The 25109-nt window shown below is 50.7% G+C and overlaps 2 long non-coding RNA genes across 5 annotated transcripts in view; both read left to right on the forward strand.

Annotated features, from left to right (window-relative positions):
* LOC131486933 (uncharacterized) overlaps positions 1–5285 on the forward strand; it is a 52514-nt gene extending 47229 nt beyond the window's left edge. For 3 of the 4 annotated variants that reach the window (XR_009249521.1, XR_009249522.1, XR_009249524.1), the window contains 2 exons: positions 583–720; positions 2319–3995. This is a non-coding gene — a long non-coding RNA (uncharacterized LOC131486933). Of the gene's footprint in view, positions 1–582; positions 721–2318; positions 3996–4126 lie in introns of those variants that run through there. The other variant, XR_009249523.1, reaches the window with a different exon arrangement.
* Positions 5286–7726: 2441 nt separating this feature from the next.
* On the forward strand, positions 7727–23413 carry LOC131486934 (uncharacterized). The gene is made up of 3 exons (XR_009249525.1): positions 7727–8867; positions 21917–21971; positions 23166–23413. It is a non-coding gene; the product is annotated as an uncharacterized LOC131486934 (long non-coding RNA).
* The last annotated feature ends 1696 nt before the right edge of the window (positions 23414–25109 follow it).

The raw sequence follows: 25109 nt of genomic DNA on the forward strand, positions 1-25109 counted from the left end.
GGCTCAGGTCATGATCTCATGGCTCGTGGGTTTGAGCCCCGTGTTGGACTCTGCACTGACAGCTCAGAGCCTGGAGCCTTCAGATTCTGTGTGTGTGTGTGTGTGTGTGTGTGTGCATGTGTGTGTGTGTGTGTGTGTCTGCACCTCCTCTGCTTGTTCTCTCTCTCTCTCAAAAATAAATAAGTAAACATTTAAAAAATAACAAAAAATAAAAAGGACATAGGGGCACCTGGGTGGCTCAGTCAGTTAAGCATCCAACTTCGGCTCAGGTCATGATCTCACAGTTTTTGAGTTCGAGCCCCACGTCAGGCTCTATGCTGACAGCTCAGAGTCTGGAGCCTGCTTCGGTTTCTGTTTCTCCTTCTCTCTCTGCCCCTCTCTCCCCCTCTCAAAAATGAATAAACACTAAAATTTTTTTTTAAGTGATAAAAACAAAAAGGATATACACTTTGGAACCTAATGGTTTCTTTGGGTCTTCATTTTCCTTTTGAAGATTCTTGTGTACAAGTATAAATATTAAATAAGGTGTGCATGCTTTTTTCCTGTTTTCTTTTTCATGTCTTATGTCAGTTTAATTCTTAGGCCCAGCCATGGAACCTAAGAGGATAGAAGGAAGTTTTTCCTCCTCTGCATCATATCCATCACGTCCCAAAGTTTCTTCCTGCCCATTGGGAATCCCTCCTTCCCGCACCTGCCCTCTTTAAAGCCTGTGGTTCTAAAGTGAGTAGACGGCTTCCATTCTGATGGCAGGAATGAGGGTTTACAAATTGAGAGGGTTCCCTTCTCGGATTAGGGAGAAGAGGTGTATACAGCTAGGTAATTTCTCTGCAGGGCTAGCGTGGTGGGGGTTTGGGGAGAGGGCTGGAGAGGTGGCTTAATTGGCAGGGCTGGGAGCTCTGTCAGGTGACAATGTCACGGGTGCTGATAAAGATGAAAATTTTAATGCATAAGAAAGGCCCCTCCTCCCCTTCACCCGAGTGCATGGACCTGGAGGACAAAGAATGGGAGAAAAAAGGAGGGATTGGTGCTGAGCCTCAGTGGAGCAAGGAAAAAGGGACCTGAGAAGAGGAGGAGGGTGTATCCAGGAGAGACAGGTGGAAATAGGGTTTTCTGGGCCCAAGGGCGGGCTGGGGCAGAATAGAAAGTAGAATTCTCCTAGCAAAGGTGGGGCTGTCAGCTCTGGTTCCTTCTATTCAAGTTGGTTTAAAAAAAGAAAAAACAGGGGCGCCTGGGTGGCTCAGTCGGTTAAGCGGCTGACTTCGGCTCAGGTCACGATCTCGCGGTCCGTGAGTTTGAGCCCCGCATCGGGCTCTGTGCTGACAGCTCAGAGCCTGGAGCCTGTTTCGGATTCTGTGTCTCCCTCTCTCTCTGCCCCTCCCCTGTTCATGCTCTGTCTCTCTCTGTCTCAAAAATAAATAAACGTTAAAAAAAAAAATTAAAAAAAAACATATATTAAGCACCTACTATGTTCCACAATATGGATGGACCTGGAAGGTGTGCTAAATGCAGTAAGTCAGGCAAGACAAATACCGTACGAGCTCTCTTACAGGTGTAAACCAAAAAGCAATAAATGACAAACAACAATCCAGAAATCTCAACCCATGGATACAGCGGACAGATTGGTGTGGTGGTTGCGAAAGGTAGGGGGAGGGGGTGGGGGGAAATAGGTGAACTGTTTTTTTTTTTTTAAATCTATTTTAAATAAATTTGAATTAAATTTAAAATTGAATAAAAAATTCCTAAAAAGCAGATTTGGGACCTGTTCGCCTCCCACTCACCCCACTCCTTACCTCCTGATTTGGAATTTTAGAGGGGCCATGCGTGATTCTAGAATCCCAACTTAATAAGTATCCAGGTATCTCTTTTTTAATGTAAACCCTTAATTAAAGAATGCATGCGTAAACGTGCAAAGTCATAAATGTGCAACTTGGTGAAACCTCGCAGGGTGAACACAGCACGTCTGGAAATGGAACCTCACCAGCCCCCAGAAGTCCCCTTTGCCCTATTCCAGCCTCCCCGCTCCCTCCACCAAGGGTAAGCACCAATCTGGCTTCTAGCTAAACTAAATTTGCCCTTACCTTTCCGACTTCCCAGAAATGAGACCATAAATATGTACTCATTTGCGTCTGGCACAATTTCCCCGAGCAGTAGGTGAATCTGGGTAAAGGCTTTCTTCCCTCTGCACTACTTTAGAGATTGATTTCTATTGCCTATGGCCGTCACTTGTTCGTTCTTATTGATGTCTCGCATTCCTTTGTATGATTATGCACGATTTATTTATCCGTCCTTCTGTTGATGGGCATGTGGATTGTTTTCAGGCGTGCTGTTGCGAACGGCGCTGCTGTGAACATTCTTGTACGAGACTTTGGCGCCCGTCTGCACACACTTCCGCTGGCGAGGACTGCTAGGCCAGCGTGCGTGCTTGTGCTCAGCCTCCGGAAATAGTGCCCGTGGCAGCAGCTTCCAGGATGGTTCCATTGATCCCTGCTTCTCGGTGTTCACACTTGTTCTGGACCGAGCGTTTGGGTCCTGCCCAAATTCGTATGTTGAAGCCTTAGGGCTTCCCGGGGTGGCTGTAGTCGGAGACGGGGCCTCTGTGGAAGTAACGAAGATTAACTGACGTCCTAAGAGGGGGGCCCTGATCTGATAGGATGGGTGTCCTTATAAGAAGAGATCAGGGAACTAGCCTGCTCTCTCTTATTTGCTTTATCGTGTGTACTCTCTCACCACACTGCCCCACTCCACGCGCGCGCACACACACACACACATAAACACAACGCTTTTCTGAACCTTGAGAGTAAGTTGTGTACATGATGACCTTTTACTCCCAAATGATTCCGTCTGTATTTCTTAGGAATATTCCCGTACATGATCACCCTGCAGCTACCAACTTCAGTCGGCTTGACGTTGCCATAATACTTCTACCTACCTTACTATCAGTATTTCCATTTTTGAAGTTGATCTAATAATGCCCTTTGTGGCGTCTTCCCTCTTCCAGTACAGAATCCTGTCTAGAGTCAGGCATTGTTCTTACTGTCACGTCTTTTCAGTTGCCTTCAATCAGGAACATTTCCATGGCCTTTCTTTGTCTTTTATGACATTGACATTTTGAACAATACAGTCCCTCCCCCTCTTCCCTCTCAGATGGAACGTTCCTCATTTTGTTTGTCTGACACTTTCTTGTGATTAGAGGAAATATTGCTTTGCCGGCTGGCATCCTGTGCGAGTGGTCGACGGGTCTCGCATCCGGGGCCACACAGTTTCTCTCTGCTCCTCATTAAGGATGCTAATTTTGATCACCTACCTGGTCCAGGTGGGGTTCAGTGATATTTTTTCCCTGAAACTGATAAGCGACCTGTGAGGACATTATACTGTGAGCAGGAACCCTCTTTTTGAAGGTAGCTTAATTCAATGTAGTCTAACTTACTGGCTTTTTCCTTTATAGTGGATGTCTTTTGTGTCCAGTCAAAAAAATTTTTTTTTTTTTTTTTTTTTTGCCTAGCTCAGCCTCTAAAGGTATTCTTCTAGTTTCTTCTAAAAGCTTTATTATTACTAGACCTTTGACATTTAGATCTGTGATCCATCTGGAATGGAGGTTTTTTTGTGCCTGGTGTAAGCTAGCAGTCAAGACGTGGAAATCCAAGTAACCCAGATGTTTTTATTTATTTATTTATTCTTTTTTTTTTTTAATGTTTCGTTCATGTTTTGAGAGAGACAGAGTGTAAGTGGGGGGAGGGACCGAGAGAGAGAGGGAGACACAGAATCTGAGGCAGGCTCCAGGCTCCGAGCTGTCAGCACAGAGCCCAACGTGGGGCTCGAACTCACGGACCGCGAGATCATGACCTGGGCAAAAATCGGGCGCGTAGCTGCCTGAGCCACCCAGGCGCTCCAATCCAGATGTTTTTATTAATAATTTTTAGTTCTGCAAGAAATGCATGACTATGTACCCTCCCCCTAAAAAATTATAGATAATGCTAACATCCTCTTTCCCCCACCCTCCCCATGCTCCAGAGCAGGGACCATGAAAGGAACCCTTGTTAGCAGTTTATCACATCCTTCTGGAGTTTTTTCCCTAAGAAATTACATACCTGCTAGTTACATACTATTTTCTTCTTTCCTCCCATAGCTCACCTTGTATGAATTATTCTGCAACTTGCTTTTTTTCACTCAGCAACATGTCTTGGATGTCTTTCTGTGTCGACACGTCCAGATCTCCACGCTGCTTTTAAACGGCTGCGCTGGATTATATGCTATATATGACACATGTCATAAGCTGTCAAAGTGCAGCCTGTCTAGTCACTGGATTGGTTCGTCATGGATTTTTAAGTCGGCCGTAATACTTTGTTTTGCTTCCACGATTTTTATTCATACCGTGTCTGTATCATACTCTATTTTTATTCCTACTGGATTCAAAGTCTACAAAGCACTCATCGAGTAGTGCTGCCCTGAAAATTGAGGCATCCCAAAGGGGCGCTGCGGTCCCAACCCCCCTGAGAAGTAGATGAGGTTAGACCTGGGGTCTGGAAGGCACTGGGTTCGTCCCGGATTCAGGACAAGCGAAAGAGCTCAGGCAGGGTCTGGTGACCGGCCCGGGCTCGTACACGGCAGCCGTCCCAGGCCTGCTCCTGGGGCCGCCCTGTTCTCTCCCTGCTTCGCCTGCCTTCAGAGCTGGACTCTGACATAGGCCACCGTGTGGGTGTCTGTGGGGGTCTGCTCCCTTCCCACCCGTGATGCCCGGGGGTCTCCCCTGCTCTCCCCCTACACCTGGGCTCTAGAGCCCTCCTTCCTCGGACGTCCATTTGTCGAAAATGCTCTGCCTTCCAGGATGGCCTTGCGGGACAGGTGCGAACACATTTCGAATCTAGAGAAGCTCCACAGCCGCTAAATCACATGTTGGGTAAAATAATCAAAGAATCTTCCCCAAATTTGTCAACGGCGGCGCTGGGCCTAGCGGTTCCGTAATGACTCCCGCTTGATGACAGATCTCGAGAAAATGCGTTTTGGAAGCAATCAGTATATGCTGAATAGAATCCTATTTTACAAGCGTTTTATCTACTCTTAAGGACATGGGAGATGAGGAAAACAGATAAGCCTCTCTATTAATATTGATTAGACCATTATATATCTGAAAAAGAGATTTTAGTCAGAGATGATTGCACCTTACCAGTACAGCCTCCCTTCTTGAATGGAGTCATTTAATCTGCCGCTCAGCGCTGGGGGGTGTGGGGAGGGAGGGGCACGCAGGCTTTGCTCCCTCACGCTGGGCACAGGAGGCAGGACAGGGACGCTGGTGAGAGGACCGCGAGGGCACTTACCAATCCCACAAGGGCCCAATAAGAGGAAGATAAAAACAGCAGCGGCAGGAAGGATCGAGGTCAGCCTTCAGCAACAACGGTTCCGTTTTTGGGTTTTTTTCTCTAGAAGAGTCCAGAAGTTGGAGCTAGAACACCTTCTTTTCCCGAATGGCTTTAAGAATAAAGACAATCACCACAGGTAAGAAATGGGCTCTTTTACTATGGACTATACGAGGATCCTGATAAACACGACGTCACTGCGTCACCAGTAATCAGATTTAAACAATGAAATATTACTTAAAATTTTTTTAAATATTTATTTTAGAGAGAGAGAGAGAGAGAGCAGGGGAGGAGCAGAGAGAGAGAGGGAGACACAGAATCTGAAGCAGGCTCCAGGCTCTGAGCTGTCGGCACAGAGCCTGACTCAGGGCTCAAACTCACCAGCTGTGAGATCATGACCTGAGCCGAAGTCAGATGCTTAACCGACTGAGCCACCCAGGCGCCCCCAGTGAAATATTATTTTTGCCGTCATGTTAGCAAAGATTCCTATTTTGCAAAAAAGGGCATAATTCTCAGTGTTGGTGAGGATGCGGTGACCTCCGCTTTCATGCATTACTGGTGGAAGGGTAGGAGAGTACGACCTTTTTGGAAGACGACACGATGATATTTATACAGAGACCAGCTTTCTGTTAAGCACTGGGTTAGGAACTGGGTGGATAGTAGTGAGTGAAATTAAGTCCTTGCCTTCACAGAGCGTACCGTTTAGTGCAAGGAAAGTGAAAACTAATAAGTAAAAAATACAATTAAATACAGTAAGACCTTGGATTGCCAGTAACTAGTTCTGCGAGTGTTCTGTAAGGCAAGCAACAATGTATAATAAATTTTAACTTGATAAAGGAGCGACGTCTGGCCCTACGAGTAGTACGTGGCACTGAATGTCACATGATCACCACTGAGCCAATGGTTCTTGAAATTTACTTTGATGTACAAGTGCTTTGGATGACAAGCGTGTTTCCAGAATGAACTATGCTCGCAAACCAAAGCTTTACTGCATTTACACACGTGAAGGACCTTGAAGGAGATCAAAAGGGAGCTGGAGACAAAGGAGGGGAGGTTAGTGAAGGCATTTCCAAGGAGGCAGAGCCGGGCTGAGTCACGGCTGGTAAGAAGACGTGAGCCATCAGAAGAGGGACTTCATGTGCAAAGGTCCTGTGGTGGAAGAGATCTTTGATGAACCGAGAAGAGACCAGACAGGACACAGTGGGAAGGGCAGCTGGAGAAGTAATGCCCGCAAAGCATGAGGGGAGTCCTGTTTTCAGGGGAGGTGATACCACCTGCCGTTACTGTTTCACGAAGAAGTTCTTGCCGCTGTGACAATGGTTTGGGTTGAGTAAGAGGAAGCAGGAAGGACACTTAGGAGCTTCTGGAAGGAGTGTGGGTGGTAGGTCTTGGTGCTATTCCGAGCGCCTTGGCAGGGGGGTGGGTATCAGACCTCACAAAGTTTAAATGCTGTGGACCAGCAGTGCCCCATGGGAATTCATCCCAAGGAAATAATCAGATGCGCACAGAGATTTACATACAAATAAGTTCATTATGATTTTAGTTACAAAGACAAAACACTGGAAAAAGCATAAATGCCCCCCACGAGAGGTTAAGTGGTGGTACATCCACACAAGGGCAGCCACGCAGCTATGAAAATCACTGTTTGAGAAGAATATTTAATGTGTAAAAAAAAAATCAGGATACAAAACAATGTATGTTAAGGTGCCGGTTTTTAAACAAACTGGCATTTATCTTTCTTTCCTTCTAAAATAAGCGTCCAACCTCTACAGACGACTCCCTGGGTGACCTATGAGTGAGTTTAATTTTTTTCTACCTTTCAGTGTAATGTCTTATAATAAGCATATACTTGTACGGTTTAAAACGCACAAACAATATTTGGAAATGAAAAGTAAGTCTTTCAAAGAGGCACAGGGCAGGTGTGCGAATGTGAAAGGCAGGGGTGTGGGTTGGGGCAGAGCTAAGCGGCGCCTTCAGCGAAGGGTGAGTGCAAACCCAAGTGACCTGTGTGGCGTTCAACCACCGCCCCCTCGTCACCTGGGGCCCCCCCGTCTCTGAAGGTGCCCTCCTAAAGCCTGCTCAACTCTTCCGTCATCCACCTCCTTGCGGATTTCCTAAAGGTCTCACTCGTCCAGCCATAATGCACAACCTTCCCGGGGTCAGGTCCTCTGGGAGCTGAAGCCGCGTCCCATCCTGAGATGCTCCCTTCTCCCCCACCCCCGGCTCCCCTCCCGTCCCCCTCCCCTCTACCCCAGTCTTCTCTGCCTCCCTAACCCGCTCCACCTTCCTCAACAGAAGCTGTGAGCCTGTCTGCCAGGAGTGTGGACTCCGGGTTGGAATCCTGACTCTAGCTCTTTGCTGCTTGGTTCTGTGCCCTCAGCTGTAAATGGGGATTATCCCAGGACCTACTTGACAGAGCTGAGGAGACTGAATGACTGAAAATATGTCTAACCTTGAGAACAGTGCCTGTCACACAGTCGGCACTATATAACTATCATCTTTCCAGTTAATCAGGCCCCAAACTCAAGAATCATTTGGGATTCCTCCTTCCCCTCATTCTAGCATCTTGAGCCACCGGCAAATGCAGAGTCGGTCTGTTTCCCAACCCCCGCACCGCTGCCCCAGCCCAGGTATATGCCCTGCTAGGACGGCTGCAGTAGCCTCGCTGTGGTCTCCCTGCCTCCGTTCTTGTCTGCCTCCAGCCCGGCATCCTCACACCAGCAAGCCAAACTTCTTGAAATGAAAATCGGATGATATGACTCCTCTGTTGGGGTTTAGGATAAAACCCGAACTCCTTACTATGGACTACGAGGCCCTACAGAATCTTCCACTAGAAAAGACATGGAAGTGTAAACAATAAAGTTGTTTTGGCCATTGGATTAGAAAAGATTTTAAAAATAAGAATAACACCCAGCGTGTGTGTGTGTGTGTGTGTGTGTGTGTGTGAGGGTGGAGTGAAACTTTACTCTTAGCCTCGGAACCTCCTGTTGGTCCAGCATTTTGAGGGAAGAGAATGTTTCAAGAAGGAAGGTGGCCTTTGGGCCAAAGGCTACTGAAAGATCAAGTAAAGTGAGGACAGAGAGCTGACTGTAGCTTTGGCCAGAATGGTTCCAGGGGAGTGATGAGTAGGGCAGCCATATTGCAAAAGAAGGCAGAGATTGAACCCGGTGAGTGGCAATAACAGAGAGAGAGGTTGGTGGAGAGAGAGAGAGAGAGAGAGAGATGCACAGTGAGGAGACACGAGCCTAAGGAAAACTCTGGAAGAAGCAGAGAGCTCTCTGGGGTGGGAGGGGCGCTGGCTGGCACCTTTTGGTCCTGAAAGCCCAGCTGAGGAGCCAGTAGGCAGCAGGAAGTCGGAGAGAAGGAACTTCAGGAAGCCTGATATTTGCTAAATGTCCCAAGGGGATGGGGCCCAGCTTAAAACTCATTAGAAAAAAAACACAGCAAAGCGCCTGAGTTTGAGGAGTTTGGTTCTCCGTGGCAATTCCTGCTGGAGCCTTCTTAATTTCCTTGGTAAGTCAGACTGCTTTGATGACTGCCTTAGAGGAAACGCCATTCTGATAAGGGATGTCTGGTTGTGTATCTGTGTGGGGATTTTCCACAGGAAAACGAGCTGGTGATGCCAGGGCCCACAAAGGAGAAGACGAACACCTGTGTGTGTGTGTGTGTGTGTGTGTGTGTGTGTGCGGGCGTGTGGGTGCATGAACGTATGTGTCCTTTTCCAATCCCAGTTGGGAAGGTAGGAAGGGAGCCTAGGCACTTGCTTTTGAGTCTCTTGGATAGGAGAGCTGGGTAGGATCCGGTTGGGACTATTGTTTGGGGCTCAAAGAAAGCACAGATACTTTCAGTGTTGCTGTTTCAAAGCGTGGGCATGTGGGGAGTCATATATAAGAAAACCTCTCTTTCTGCCGATCTGTGTTCCACTATTCCACTATTCCCCCACCGGCGGGAGTTCTTCCTAGTGGGACTTGGGGAAGGTAAAGTTTTCGTTTGTTTCCTTCATGAACTTCTTCATTCATTCATTTTTTTAAAAATTGACTTATTCATTAATTCAACCCTGACTTATTGACTACTCAGCCTGAGTCACTATAATTGGCATTTGGTCAGAAAATGGGAAAGTCTTAGCTCTAAGAGTGATGTTCGACCTGTTGGGACGAGCACTGGGTGTTCCACTATTCCACTATCCCACCGATACTGTGTTCCACATCCTGCTTAGAGCCCGCTGCACTTGGAAAGCCTTCTCTCTCACCCTTACTCCTGGTACGACCAGTCCCTGCTTTCAGCCAGATTTGTGTCACTGGACCAAGGATAGATGCTCACACTCCAGCATCGAGAGCAACCTCACTTCTCTGGGCCTCGGTTCCATCATCCCTACATCAGAGAGGATGAGGGCAAGCCTGACTCGTGGGGTGTCCTGGTCCTAAGTGTCCACAGGGAGCATAAGGGTGGGCGGGGCAGACAGGGTAAGCAGACAGCCCTGATATCTGCAAACATTTGTTATCCACAGGATGTTATGATCTGCCCTTTTCATGCATGGCCTCATTCAATTTCACAATCCTATCAAGTCAGGAACTACTCATATCTCTATTTTGGCAGAGGAGGAATTGGAGGCTTCCAAGGTGTCAAATGAGTTGCCCAAGGTTGGTGTGGCAGGCAATGGCAGAGCTGAGTGGGAGATAGCCACCTGGCCTGGGCAGGGGGCCTGGCCAGAATCGGGGCAGGGGGCCAGGCAGAGCTGTGGCCATTCTCCAGGCGTTAGCAGGGACTCTAGAGGTCACCTTGCCTCACAGATCTCTCGCTCTGCTGCCCCTGTGTTCTCTAGTTCTCCTAGCCTTGGAAACTCCGGGGATCAGAATTGCACACCACCTTTTCTCTAGGTCAAGGACTGAAAAATTAAATTCCTAAGGGCCAGGCGGTGATCACGCGAAGCGGCACATGGCTAGAGTAAGTGCAAATGTCAACTGTAGCCCCTAAGGGGAAGATCTTGCTTTTCGGGAGCTCCTCAGCTCCAGCTGGCTCTTACCTCCTGGCATCAGGGCTCAGTGTCGTCAGAACCTCCGATCCTTCAAGAGGAGCTAAAACCTCTTGACTCTTAAAAGTTGGTTCAAACTTGTTCTGAGCAGTATCTTAAAATAAGTCAATAAACAGACAACATGCATTTAAAGATAGAATGGAGCTCTGTCAGGTGGCGGAAGTCTGATCACACCCCTGCCTTGCTCCGGGCAGGCTCGTGGTTGGTGAGTTTTCCATGTGGTGGGATAGAAGTCTCTCCGAGGAGTCTTCTTCCTTACACCTTCTCCCTTCCCCCTCGCCCCAGCACACGTCAGCACATCCCAGGAATGGAGCAGACGTTGACAGGAATGAGTCCCAATTTCCGCTCTGTTGGAGGAGTTTTCTCACCGGACTTTGGATAATAACGTGAGCTGACACCATGCTGGCAACAGCAATCTCTTGAATTCTCATCCTTCACTCTCAAGTTTCTGTGAGAAGTTTGGAGACATGGTAGCTGGGGCAAAATGAATGTCCAACAGACATTCAAAGATGACCAACACACAGGGGAATAAGACACCATGAGCAAGAACCAGGAGAAACAGAGGCAACACAGAGTCACACGGACTCCAGATGTTGGAAGTATTGTCACAGACTATAAAACAGTTGTACTTACAGTGTTCAAAGAAATAAAAATCCAGCTCGAATACTTCAGCAGAGAATTGGAAACCATAAAGCATACATTTTTGAAAAAGGAATTCTAGAATGACAAATTCAACATCTGAAATTAAGAACCTGATGGATGGGTTTAATGACAGATTAGATATAGCTAAGAAGAGAATGAATCAATTGGAATTTAAGTCAGAGGAAATGGTTTAGAATATAGCACGGAGGGGCAGAAAGATGGAGGTACAGAAAGGACAACAAAAGAACAGGGGCACAACGTGACAAGCTCTTGGTGTCTCAGAAGGACATGGGGAAGAGGAGAGAGGGAACACAGAAGAAATGTTTGGATTATCCATCACCGAGGAGAGACATCAGCCTGTAGATTCAAGAAGCCTCCAGAGACAGCTGGTTTGTACCAGACACAGGAGGGCTCAGTCACTCACTCGCTCAGAGGGGTCGGGAACCAATACATGGCAAATCCCTGAGCCTAGATGGGAATGGGGCCCAAGGACCTCCCCCACCTCCCACCCGTGGGAGTTCTTCCTAGTGGGACTTGGGGAAAGTAAAGTTTTCGTTTGTTTCCTTCATGAACTTCTTCATTCATCCATTTTTAAAAAATTGACTTATTCATTAATTCAACCCTGATTTATTGACTACTCAGCCTGAGTCACTATAATTTGGCATGTGGTCAGAAAATGGGAAAGTCTTAGCTTTAAGAGTGATGTTCGACCTGTTGGGATGAGCACTTGGGTGTTGTATGGAGACCAATTTGACAATAAATTTCGTATTAAAAAAAAGAGTGATGTTCATGCTTGGATGAAGCAAGATGTTTAAGGCAATTAGCGTCTGGGTGCTGGAAGAAAGATGGCTCCTGGAGGTCTAAGATGATGGGGATCAAAGGCTGATTTTGGGAAGAGAGGCAGTGCTATGGGAAATAATCCAAACTAGTGCCTAGGAAGTTTTTGGACCATCTGTGAAGACAGAAGTTATTTCAGGAAGAGATAATTTGGGCCCCAAATAAATTCTTTGATACTGTGAGTGAAATTTGTAGGCTTTTTGAGAACCCGACCAACTTAATGTTATTTGCAGTGTATTTATTCTCCTTTGTCGGTAAAATTTGTTGTAATCTAAGGGGCCTGTGTAAACTCTACTGAAAGGAAGAAATGGGTTTGCGTGCTGGTGTGACCCATGGAGGAAGGAGGCCCTGAAGCCACCCCTCAGACGTACTGGTGGCAGTGAGCACGAGCGGGGGCAAGCCACAGTAACCCTTTCGGGGGGCAAGGCAGGACTATTTGAACAGCTCTCCCGCCTGGAGGTTTGGGAAGGCTGAGAGCACTTAAGCCACATGCAGACTTGAACACTGGCTCCCTCTATGGCTCTCAACTCTTTTGGGGTCACAGGTCACTTTGCGAACATGACAAAGCCCAGTCCCAGAAAAGTGCACACACAGACAACATTCCCTGTGCAACTTCAGGGGATTCGTGGATTCAAGTCTGAAATCCTTTGGTCTATCCATTCCTTCATCGTAATGTGGGGAAACTGGGGTCTACCTTGGGGAAGGGATTTGTCCAAATTCACACAGAGAGTGGCAGGGCAGGGACTCTATCCCAAGCGTCTGGACCTTGGTCTGGTGCTGGTCCTGACTCACCCCCCAGCAACCTCCAGGCTGTGCAGGGTGCACTGTATGTGTATGGGGGGCAGCCCTCTCTCTCTCTCTCTCTCTCTCTCTCTCTCTCTCTTTCTCACGGCATTATTGGCGGGCAGGGAGCTTGTCTGCTTGGGGTGGAATCAGGGTCATGGGAGGGGTCTTGGAGGTCAGTACTAGCTGCTTCTTTTTTTTAATTTTAAAAAAAATTTTTTTTTTTCAACATTTTTTTTTTTTTTTAATTTTTGGGACAGAGAGAGACAGAGCATGAACGGGGGAGGGGCAGAGAGAGAGGGAGACACAGAATCGGAAACAGGCTCCAGGCTCCGAGCCATCAGCCCAGAGCCTGACGCGGGGCTCGAACTCACGGACCGCGAGATCGTGACCTGGCTGAAGTCGGACGCTTAACGACTGCGCCACCCAGGCGCCCCATAATTTTTAAAAATGTTTATTTAAGAGAGAGACAGACAGACAGAGTGTGAGTAGGGAAGGGGCAGAGAGAGAGAGAGGGAGACACAGAATCCAAAGCAGGCTCCTGGCTCTAAGATGTCAGCACAGACCCCGATGAGGGGGGCTCAAACCCATGGACCGCGAGATCATGACCTGAGCCGAAGTCGGACACTTAACGGACCGAGCCACCCAGGCACCCCAGTACAAGCCGCTTCTTAACCCAGAAGGCACTGGGCAGGAGCAAAGGCTCATGGATAGAATGACATGGTGATTTAAGTGTTACCGGAGGAAGGGATTCCTACAGTCTGTTCTCTCCTCTCTCATATCAGTCTCTGGAGCGACCCAGTGCTCTGGAAACAGCTCGAAATTCCCAGGGTGACCTCTGCCTGGGCTCCCCCTTCCTCGAATCCACCAGAGCACCGCTTGGAGCCTGACTCCAGCCTCATGGGGCTAATTCCCGTCTGTTTTTCTCTCCTCTCTCTGCTGTATTTCCCTCCCTCTCGCCTTCTTCCCCCTCCGCTGCAGGGACAGAGGAGGGAGGGCACAAGCACCACGCACTAAATTCTCATTTTCTTTCAAGAAAAAATTATGATTATTGAAGATTTAATCTTTGAGTCTAAAAATACCTCCATGCAAATGCCTCTGTTCCCCCAATCCTCTTTCCTCCCCTCCCGTTATCGTTCCCTTTGTTAATCGGGCCCGGTGAGAGTTGTACTGGGGGCAGGTGTGGATGCCCCTGGTATCTCCACGGCACAGCCGAGAAGTGGGGGGCCTGGAGGGTTGTGGGGAGGTGCGGTCAGCGTTAGTGAGGCCGCAGGAGAGGGGTGCTGGGGTCTGTGATGTGCACTGCTTGCTCTAGTCCTTGTGTGCTGCGGGTGGGGCAGTGAACCAGCCTCAGCCTCTCCCTCCTGAATCGGTGAGTAGTTTCCAAAAACACCGAAGCTCTGAGGCAGACTTCTCCCTCTTCCCGGTGAATGTGTGATTTGGAGCCTATTGATTCCATTTGCCAGAGCATTTTCCTTAAATATTTTTTGAGTCTAATGCACACCGTCCATGCGCCCGTAATGGCTCTAGCTAGCCTTGTTTTGCTGCGAAACCAATAAAGCAATTTGGACGAGCTGAAATTGAACTCAGAGGCATCAGGAGAGGGTAGCTGGAGATGTGGGCAGGGAGAGAGGAATGAGCTCGAGGTAGAGGAAGGGCCAGGAGGGGGGGAGAGGCAGGACTGAGGATACAGACAGAGGATCCCCTGTGGATACAGATAGATGGGCAAGAACGGAAAAGTGGAAGGAAATTAGACAAGGAAGGGGATAAGGAAACACAGCAGGGAAAGAGGGAGAAAGGAAGGCAGAGGAAAGATGAAAAAAGGTATTATGACCAGCTTGCAATTTTGTGTGACCTTGGGGACTGGGTGAGTTAAGTCCACGGATGACTCAAATTACTGCGGAGTTTCCAGTTCTAATCTCTTCTGGCTCTCAGGCAACCTTTCATGAAAAAGCAAAATGGGCATGTGTTGGACAGTGCTGTCTGCTCCTCCTGCATCCGGTCACCCCTCTCTCACTGTGTAGAGCCTGTCACTCGGGTAGGACGGATCTCCTGAGTTGGTAGGGACCAACTGGCTTAAGCTAGCCACAGTCTTCCTGCCCCCACTCCCACCCCAGGATTGGCTGAGGAACAGGCATGCCACCCAGGACCATGCCCATCAATGCATAGCATTCTCCTGGCCTTGGTGATTGGCTCAAGGGCTATCTTGTCATTGAAGTGGGTCCAATCAGAGAGAAAGTTGGAAGTTTCCTTAAAAAGTAGGGTAGGGAAAGCCTTTTATCTCCTCCTGGTTTATGAAAAAGGAAGCATGGCACCCCAGAACTGTTGGCAACCATTTCACCACCATGAAGGGATTCAGTCTGGGAATGAAGCTGCTGTATTAGGAGGGCAGAGTGGAAGCAATCCCAAAGAGATGGAAATCCCATGGGCCATCACAAACCTCTGGATCAAACTCGTCCTGGAGTCAACATTTCCTCTGGACACTCCAATTACCCAAGCCCGTAGCTCCTTATTGGTTAAGTGACTTTGAGCTGGATTGTCTGTTACATAGAGTTGAAAGTATACTAACCAATGTAACAACTGAATTTGATCCCTTCTGTTCTTCCAACTCATGAAAAGAATAGAGACTCCACCTCCTGGATGATCAGGTCCTTCCTACTCAGCAAGGGAAACACATCCTCTCCTGATGAGCCCTAAGAGCAGCTTTCGGCTGCAAGTACAGGTTCCCCAGCTTGGCAACCCAGACTCACCTTCCACTGCTTCCCTCTGTGTCCCCCACTGCTAGCCAGACTCAGCCCCTCGCCATTCTCTGAGCGTGCCCACACCTCTCCTTATCTGCACGCGTGCTTTTAGATGTCCTCTTCGCTTACAACACCCCCTCTCACTTTGATCTGTTGGTGTGTCACTCATTTTTCAAGCCCTGCTTCCGGGCCACCCATAGAGCCTTCCCTGACTTTAACAAACCATTGGACCCATTCCTGGTAAGGCTTCATCAGAATCTACACGAAGTAGGAGTGGGAAGTGGCCAGGGAGAACGTGTGGTTTGAAAACTCATAACCCACGAGCGGGCCTAGTGTTTCTGTAAAACGGCCGAGAGTGAAGTTGAAAAACTGTTCTTAACTGGTGGAATTATACGGTAGGTAGCAAGAGAACGCATTGTCGGGGTCACGGGTTAAAAATTATGTTGAGAACTAGCAGGCTAATTGATGAGTCTTCTTTCTTGGTTGACCTTCCAATGGGCTTCGTACCTTTCTTGTGGCACTCTCTGGGTCCTGCCTTAGGCTGCAGTTATTTGTACATTGACCTCGTTCCCCTGCTGGGTCATAGAACCGTTGGCTGCCCGGGACCCTGGGATGTCGCGGGCCGCAGAGATTCACCACTTCTCCATGGAGATGCACACCAGCGATGGGGTTCACCTGTACAGTGTGGTTGATTCCAAGATTATTTTTAAAAATCTGGCTTGGAGACCTGTCGCCCCTCACCTTTCTTTTATACTCAGGAAAATGCAGAAGGAAAGGAATGACTTGGAGCAAAGAGGTCATCGCATGGCTTTTTTAAAGACCTTAGTAAACCGTGGTCTTGGCCGCCTCGTCTGTAGAGATAAAATGCTCTTCTCCATTTACGAAGCAACTCTTTACATTTTAAGAACAAAGCTTGGAGGTCTGCATGTGCACAGAGTTTAGCAAGGGGTGCGGTGGGGAGACATACAAGAGGGACCTCCCTGCCCCATAGGAGGGAGACAAGGAAGGCTCTCTGGGCTCTGTAGGAGGGGTGCAGGGAGCCGTGAACATCCCCCATTCTCCACGTCGCTCTCCCTGGGGTCAAATCCAGAGCAGGATGGGTGATGGAGAGATGTTCCTGAGAAAGTGTGGGGAGCCTGAAAATACCAGGGTTCATGCCCTGCTTTCCAAGTGCAGCCCGAGGAGAGGACCAGCCTTCCAGAGTCTGGCTGCAGCTTCCGTCCAGGGAGGTGTCCGGGGTGGGTCTGAGTCAGTGCTCCCGGTTGGGCGCCTTGCATCCGGTAGAGGGTCTCAAAGCAGGGCGTTGCAGAAGTGCAGAAAGGATTGATGGTAGAAGGTCTGAGGTCGGGATGAGGTGGCCACATGCCTGGAGGTCATGGCAGCTGGGAGTGCAGCTGGGATGTCAGGAAAGGTCAGGTAGGGCCAGGGGACACTTGGTTGAAACCAAGGACAGGTGGCCTGGAGGTTATCTCACAAGGCTGGCAATGACCCAGAGGACAGCAGGTGTGTACCAGGAGCCCCTCCCCCAAAGGCATCTAAGGAAGGAGGATGGAACGTGGAGGCTCTTTGAAGCAAAAGAAATGGTTCTAACAGGGGCTTTGATTCTTTTTTTTTTTTTTAATTTTTTTTTTCAACGTTTTTTATTTATTTTTGGGACAGAGAGAGACAGAGCATGAACGGGGGAGGGGCAGAGAGAGAGGGAGACACAGAATCGGAAGCAGGCTCCAGGTTCCGAGCCATCAGCCCAGAGCCCGACGCGGGGCTGGAACTCACGGACCGCGAGATCCAGCCCAGAGCCCGACGCGGGGCTGGAACTCACGGACCGCGAGATCGTGACCTGGCTGAAGTCGGACGCTTAACCGACTGCGCCACCCAGGCGCCCCCAGGGGCTTTGATTCTTGATGGACTATTTAAAAGAGAAAGTTTTAAAGACTTTATTTTTTTATTATCTGTTTAATGTTTACTGATGTAAACATTTTTAATTTTATTTAATTTTTAATTTTGGATGTTTATTTTTGAGAGAGACAGAGCGCACGCGGGGGAGGGGCAGAGAGAGGGGGAGACACAGAATCCAAGGCAGGCTCCAGGCTCTGAGCTGTCAGCACAGAGCCTGGCTCGGAGCTTGAATTTGTGAACTGCGATGTCATGACCTGAGCCGAAGTCGGGCGCTCAACCGACTGAGCCACCCAGGCGCCCCTTAAAAGAGACAGTGTTTAGTGTTAAAAGTAGTTACTACTTCCTGGTATATTGATCTCTTCTACTGCCCCTCCGTCTCACCCCCCACCCCCCAGCCCTCCAACTACCAACAAGAATGGAGAACGTGGATCAAGAAGCGACTGGGGAGGAGTAACAAAGTTACTTGGTTTTGCCCATTGAGTTGTTGTTATAAACACCACACTTTACTGCCGTAATCACAGTTTTGGGAAGAGATATGCAAGAGAAAGTCGGGGTGCTCAGGGAATGTGTGTTGAGAGATCTGACCTAGTTTGGGACATCAGAGAGGGCTGCCTGGAGGAGGTGTAACTGCCCGGAGTTAAAAGTGAAACTCCGGGGGTGGGGGTTTGGTAGGAGTTAGTGGGTTGCAAAAGGAGGGCCGTGTTCCAGGAAGCGGGTGTCCCTGGCTTCTTCACCCCATGTGAGGGCTCCACCACTCCCCTGGGGCCAGCTGCCTTAGTCAGTTGTCTCCGCCTCCTGGCCACAGCCTGGAGAAACGGGATGTCTCCCAAAGACCCAGGGGCCTGCTTGAAGGCCCTTTGCCAGAAAGGCGCACAGGTGCAGAGAGAGCCTAGGTCTGAGCCTCTGGCCGAGCAGCCTGACTGCTTGTCCTCCTGGAGACTTTGGCCCCAGCGTCTCAGCCGGCCACAGCCCCCAGCACCCTGAGGGGGCTCCCGGGTGCCTTTGCTTTCTGAGCAGGGCTGGGGCCGGGCACCTCGCAGCCTCCACACCCCCTCTGCCAGTCCATATGCAGGGCTGCTCAGCCGGGAGCCGGTGCGTGGTGTTGGCTGCTCCGCTTAATGGTCGGGGAAGGAGGCAATCGTGTACCCATCTGCCAGCTGGGAGCTTGTGTGGAGGAAACCCATTAGTGGCTGCTGCTCAGGTGCCAGCCTCAATTAGCCCGAATAGGAACAAAAGGCAGCAGGCAGAGTGGAGCTAAGGCTTCCTTTCCACGCCCCGGGGGTATAGATAGCGATTTGGGGGGGGGGGGGGCGGCCTGTGAATGAGACAAAGAGAAAGGCAGGTATTCAGTCTTCTCCTTGCTCCTGGTTTGAAGGGAAATGTTCTAGATCAGAATCAAAACCACAGGACAGGAAGTTCTCTTTCACTGAAAGCATCTGGACCGAGGCTGAGAGCAAATGGACTGTCGTTAAAGAGGTTAGAGGAGGGCTTACCAGGAAGTTGATTCTCAGAACGGTAGGGTAGGGGTGGGGTGGGAAGATGGCTGAGGCCTCAAACCTTCAGGGGCCAGTCCTGCTAGTGAGCCTGGCTGGGAGAGCAGGGGGGAGGGAGTTCTGGAGAGGGAGCCGCCATGCTGATGCCTCGTGTAGGGTGTGTGGGAGTCAAAGCCATGGCCCAGGCTTTCCTGGAAGAACAGAGACCCCTAAACAGACCTTCCAGAGCCCCGTGGGCACGTTAGAAACAGCAGGCCGGGTCCTGGCTGCTGGGGACTAATTTCCCCCTAGATTAGCATCCTTTTCAGGATGCCTACCCCTCATAGAAGGTCCAGGGACAGGGCTGCCAGACAAAACGTAGGATGCCTGGTTAAATGGGAATTGAAGATAAGCAATAAATAATTGCTTAATGTAAGTCTATCCCAGCAATGTGTGGGACAGACTTATACTCAACCATTATTCATCCTTTATCTGAAATTCAAATCCCACTGGGTTTTTTGTGTTTCTATTTGCCAGATCTGGCAGACTTTTCAGGGGTTTTGTGTGTTTGGTTGGTTTTTTTTTCCAGAGAGTGATGTGAGGGTCTGCACCCAGTCTTAGGGAAGCAGACAACAGTGTTCTGACTCCCAGTTCTCTCCCTGGGCCTATCCTGGGGGCATGTGGACTGTGGGATGTAACCCAGGACCCTGGCCATGGTCAGTATGGGGAAATGGCTTCTGAGCTCAGGCTGGCAAAGGAGGTTTGGGGGGAGGAGACGCTGAGGCAGGAGTAGGGGAGAGGCCCAGGCCCCTTCCCCAACCCGGCAGAAAGGGAGTCAGAGCACCTTTTGGATTCCTCCGGCTCCTTGCTGGGCGGCTCTCCCCTCCATTAGCTGGTCTGGCCTCCCTGAGTCGGAGAGAGAGGAGGTATTATTCCCAATCAGACTCCTTTTTACTCTGATGAGGGGAACACTCAGCATCTCTCACTGGGCTCTTATAAGCTCTTATAAGCAGTGGCGTTGGCCTTCCTGGCATGGGGGCCCTGGCCTCCAGCCTCTAAATCTTACTTCCTGGAAGCCTGGGAGCCTTGTGGAGCAGGAGTGAGACAGGATAAAAGGAAACATCAATATTCCAGTGCTCTGCCCCTGACACATTTCGAATGGGGAGCTGAGTGTTTCTGAGTACCCTGGCTGGGGCACTCTGGAAACTTGTTCTTTCTCCTTGGCCCCCCATCTCCCTAGGGCAAAGGCTGCAATTCATGAAAATAGGCCGCGGGGCTGGAGACATGGGGTTGGAGTTGGGCAGCTCCTCATCAGGCCTCTGGAGGAGACCCCTCAAGAGGGCTGATGATGCCAGGAAATCACAGACCTGCAGAGTTCATTATACATCCCGTCGGGGTCTGCCCCAGACGCACTTAAACACATGTCTCTCCCTGGGGCCGCTCCCTACGGTTCGTGCTCTGGGCTCTGGCCCATCTGGTTTTAAATGAACAAAACGATGGGACCACAGAATCTTCCTTGGGAGAAGATTCTGGAGGCAAACCGCCCTCAGCAGGATAGGTTTGCTCCTGACCGCCAGCAGCCACTCTTTGTGATTTTCTTTCTTTTTTTTTTTTTTTTTTTGGATCCTACATATCCTTTCCTGTCCCCAACCTGGATAAGCCTCCGCTGCCTCTGGGCCAATTCCTAATCCCCAATTTCCTCCAAACTGCTAAAAATGGATGTCTTTTGCTGCAATTGTTTGAGGTTAGCTACACTTGGCTCCGGGGCTCCCCTGCCCCTTCCACCCCACCTCCCTCAGCCCTCCGACCCCGGGGCTGTGGATGTTTCGGGTTTCCTGGGTGTGTCTGCCGTTCCCCTGGACTGCAAGTTCTCCCTGGAACAGACCAGCCGCTTCCTTCCTTTTCCCTTTGTGCTCACCACACGGCTCCTTTCTCAGAGGGCGTTTGTCGTTCCTACAAGATGTCTTACGGTCTTTTGATTAGACAGTCTTTCTTCAGTGCATGCCCTCAGCTCCATTTTCTGCCCATTTCCATATCCTAACTCAAATGGCCAGGTTGCTCCGGGCAGCCCCGGGGAGTATCACTCATTCATCGCGACCACACGTTCTCCGAGAACCAGCCGATTGGAGGGGCCCTAGGTTTATCGACACCCAGGGTGGATCTGGATGGAACAGAGAAGTTAAATTCTAGCGGCCACCCCCACCCTCGTGTTACCGATCCTGGGGCATCAGCCTAAACTGGGTGCTACTGGAAATGCGTGGGCTACACAGAGCTTAACTGACTGAGCCACCCAAGCGCCCCGGGCTACAGAGAACCGTCTGGAGCTGACAAGTACACCCTGTAGGCAGTAGAAGCCCATGGCCACATACACTGATCAGCTGCTTGGGTCTCGGGTGAGGCCTCAAAAGGGTATGTTCAAGTAGCAACTGCTGACCGATCCCTCAGTCACCTTTTGGGGAGGATGCCCAATTAGCTGCTGGCCTCTGGCTTTGCTATGTGGGGATGGAGTGTGCATTTGGGGCGGGAGCTAGAGGAGAGGCCAGGCCGTGCCCTGGCCTTAGCTCTCAGCTCCTCCCCTGTGCAGCCCTTGCCGTTACCTCTAAGTGCGTCAGGAGCACATATCAGTTCGAATGAGTGACAAATGATGACTTCCTGGGGCACCTGCAGATTTCTGCAGATCTCTGGGGATTCCAGTGCCCCACTTCCTTACTGTGTAATCTCGGGCACCCCTTTTTCCTCTGTTGTCTCTGCTAGGTCCAGGAGTCAGGCAGGCTTCAAGAGAAAATCCTCCCGTGCCTGGACACCCTCACCCGCCTGCCCCCACCCCCCCCGACATGCCCCCACGCATGCCTTCCTCCCAGCCAGCCACAGCAGCCCCCAAGAGCCGCCTGCCAGTGCTGCTCTCCCCAGGTCCTTGTAACCCTCTCCGGTTAAGGGCAGTGGGTGCCCTGGGGCCCTCATGAGGTCTCTCTGGAAGCATGGGACGTGGTGGCCCGTCCCTCCACTTAAAACCTCTTGTTGAATAAACGTGTCTTTTGATTCTCTTCTTCCTTCTGTGGCTGGACTCTCTCTTCTTGACTGTACTGTTTATCCCTTGTGCGCTCCAAGCATCAGACATCGTTTTATACCAATTTACTCATTTATTTATTCATTTGGCAGACAACCGAGGGTCACCGACGATGGGCACGTCCTCTTCTGGGGCCCGGCTGTAAGGGTGAGCAGACCCCGGCTCTCACGGAGCTTACGTCTAGTGCGCGGGTGCGTGGGAGGAGTGTGGGAGGCGTGCAAGGAGCAAACTGATGTGCGCGAAAAACACGGATAGCCAACAACATTAAAATGCGGCAGCGCGATAGGCTGCCGAGTGGCTGCTGTCGAGGGTGCTCGGGGAGGCCTCTCCACCGAGTGACACTCCCATGGAGAGCCACAGGGCGAGAAGGGTGAAACCTGGGGCCGTCAGGGCGCAGGAGGTTCTGAGACCAGAGACCGGCAAGTTCCAAGGCTCGGAGTGGGGAGCTGGGGAGGCCGTCAGAGAAGCAGAGAGAAGGCCAGAGTGGAGCAGGGCAAGGGGGTGGCAGGGAGGTGTGCTGAGCAGGGGTGCTCACACAGAGCTTTGCAAGCCAGGCGAGGGGTGGGGATTCGATCCTGGTGGGGAAGAAGAGGCACTGGAGGGTTTGCTTCTCTGTAGAAACGGGGTCTGGTCACTGCGGGGCGGGCAACATGCTGTGGGAAACGGGGAGCGGGCAGGAGCGGGAAGGAAGCAGGCTGCTTCTGGAGAGACAGCCAAGGGGCTCCGAGCAGGTGGAGAGGAGAGGGCACCCGGGCCTGCCTGGCGTGGAGACAGGGCCCGCCGGCTGACCTGGATGGCCTGGATGGCCTGGAGGTCGCGCAGGGGAGGGAAGATTTGGGATTTGCCGTAAGTCACAGGACAAGTGGCTAGGCCACTTGTGAGCCCAGAGGAGGGAGGGGGAGGCAGGCTGTTTCCGAGGGAGGGGTGTGACCTCAGTCTATCTTCACCCTGAAAACTGGACGCACCTCCAGCCTGTCGCTTCATCCTTGCCATGCCCCTGAACTCCGCATTCGTCTCTCCAGCCACCCCTGGCCTTCTTGAAGCGCCTTGTCCACAAGACCCTCAAGTTCAACCTCCAGTGGCGGAGCAGGAAATCAGTTTGGGATCCACCTTCACTTCCTCCATCTGACCCCCGTTCCCACACCCAGGGAGTCCCCGCCTCCTGTCTATTTGAGCATCTAAGTGCTCCTGGGTTTTGAGCCCACTCCCCAGCTGCCCCGCCCACTCCTACCAATTCCCTTGCGGGGCCGCAGGCCAAGGGATTTCTTTTTTTTCAGAGCACAAGCCTGACCATGCCATTTTCCTTCTCAAAACTCATCAAAGACTCTCCTTGACCTTCAGGGCGGAGTCCAAACTCTTCAGATTCCCTGCCCCATGCCTGGCTCTCCAACCCCACTCCTCACCTCGCTTGTGGCCCACCGCGCCCCAGCCAAGCCCAGCTACACAAGTAACCTAAGCCAGCTGCCTTCTGCCTGCCGGACTTCGCCCAGGACCATGGCCCTTCCCCGGAGCTCTCCTCAACTAACTGTACGCCTCCCTCATGTTCCCATCCTATCTGCCTTTCAGCAATAAGCTCAGTTAAGAACCCCTTTTTCTGGTTTATGTTTATTTATTTTTCGAGCGGGGGGAGGGGCAGAGACAGAGGGAGACAGAATCCGAAGCAGGCTCCAGGCTCCGAGCTGTCCGCACAGAGCCCGACGCGGGGCTCGAACCCACGAACCGGGAGATGATGACCTGAGCTGAAGTCGGACGCTCGACCGACTGAGCCACCCAGGCGCCCCAGGACCCCTTCTTAGAAGCCTTCCTGAAGCCTCCTCACCCTGTCCTAGGGAAAACCCAGCCCTGGGATAAGCTGAATGCGCCCCAAATCATGCACTAGAAGGGCTGTGGCTCCTATGTCACCGACCTCAGGTAACGGGCCGGGTAGAAACCCCTACTTCTCTTCCGCCTCCCCGGGCTCTCCACCATTCAACCAGCCAGCGAGGCTGACTAATTCTGACTCCTAAGTTCGTTCCAGGCAGCTTCTGTTTCTATTTTATAGACGAGGAAACTTGTTCTGCCCGCTGACACTTTCCACGGGTGCACACGCCCCCCACGGTCATGAAGTAATGATTTGCGCAGTTGAAAGATGTCTGCTTCCCTTTCTCGACTGAAGGTTGGGGAGAGCAGGACTGTGTCTGCCTGGGGGGCCGCATGTCTCAGGCACCCAGGAGCGCCTGAACGCGTACGCAGGCATGCTGTGTTTTCTGGATGAGCACGCATGCCTTTCACAGGCTTCTTGCATCTCTGAGTCCCTTAACGCTCCAGGCTCCTGCTTGTCCTCCTGCCTCTCACCCCTCACCCAGTTACCGGTCTCTTAATGCTTCAGCATCAGCCCAAATGCCCCCCTCCTCCGGGCCGTCCTCCTTGACTTTCCAGTTAAGTCAGCTCTGGTTATACGCACCACAGCACTGTATAATTTTCCGTCCTTGCCCTTACCTGAGAGGACTTGTAAATACCCCCTTCTCTGACTGTTTGCTCACGTCTGTCTTCACTAGGCTTCGAGCTTCATGAGTCCGGGCACTGTGTTTGGTCACCCTGTGCTCTCAATGCCTGGCACAGTGCCTGGAGCACGGCAGGTGCTGAATAAATATTTGGTGAGCGAGTGGACAATCGAGAATAATGGATGAGGCAGGGCTTTGAAAACTGTAAAGTTCTGGGGCGCCTGGGTGGCTTAGTCGGTGAAGCACCTGACTCTTGATTTCGGCTCGGGTCACGGTCTCACAGTTAGTGAGTTGGGGCCCCGCATCAGGCTCTGTGCTCGCAGTATGGAGCTGCTTGGGATTCTCTGTCTCCCTCTCTCTCCGTCCTTCCCCTGCTCTCTCTCTCTGACTCTCAAAAATACATAAATAAACATTAAAAAAAAAGAAAACTCTAAAGTTCTACCGCTGTTTCCCAACCTCTCTTAGGCCCCCTGTCTATAACACTGGCCCTACATGGGGGTGATTCTTAAATTTGTAGGGATGGGAAAACATAAGTAAGTCTCTTGGCAGGCAGGTGTAATTTAGACATGACCCAAAGTAAATCCGATACCTTCCCCTCCCTTGCCCACGCACATACAGAGCTGGGCACGCGTGCACATGCACACACCTGGGCTCTCTCTGTCACACCCAGAGGCATGGGATCTTTCCGGGTTTGTGTGGTGCTATGTGGCAATATGTTCTGTACGTGTGTATTACTTTCTGCGGGCTGATCTTACATTGTCAGCTCCCAGAGAGAAGGAACTGGTGCCTACTAGAGTCTCTG

Source organism: Neofelis nebulosa, chromosome 10 (genome assembly GCF_028018385.1).
Source record: "Neofelis nebulosa isolate mNeoNeb1 chromosome 10, mNeoNeb1.pri, whole genome shotgun sequence".
In the NCBI taxonomy this organism is placed as follows: Eukaryota; Metazoa; Chordata; class Mammalia; order Carnivora; family Felidae; genus Neofelis; species Neofelis nebulosa.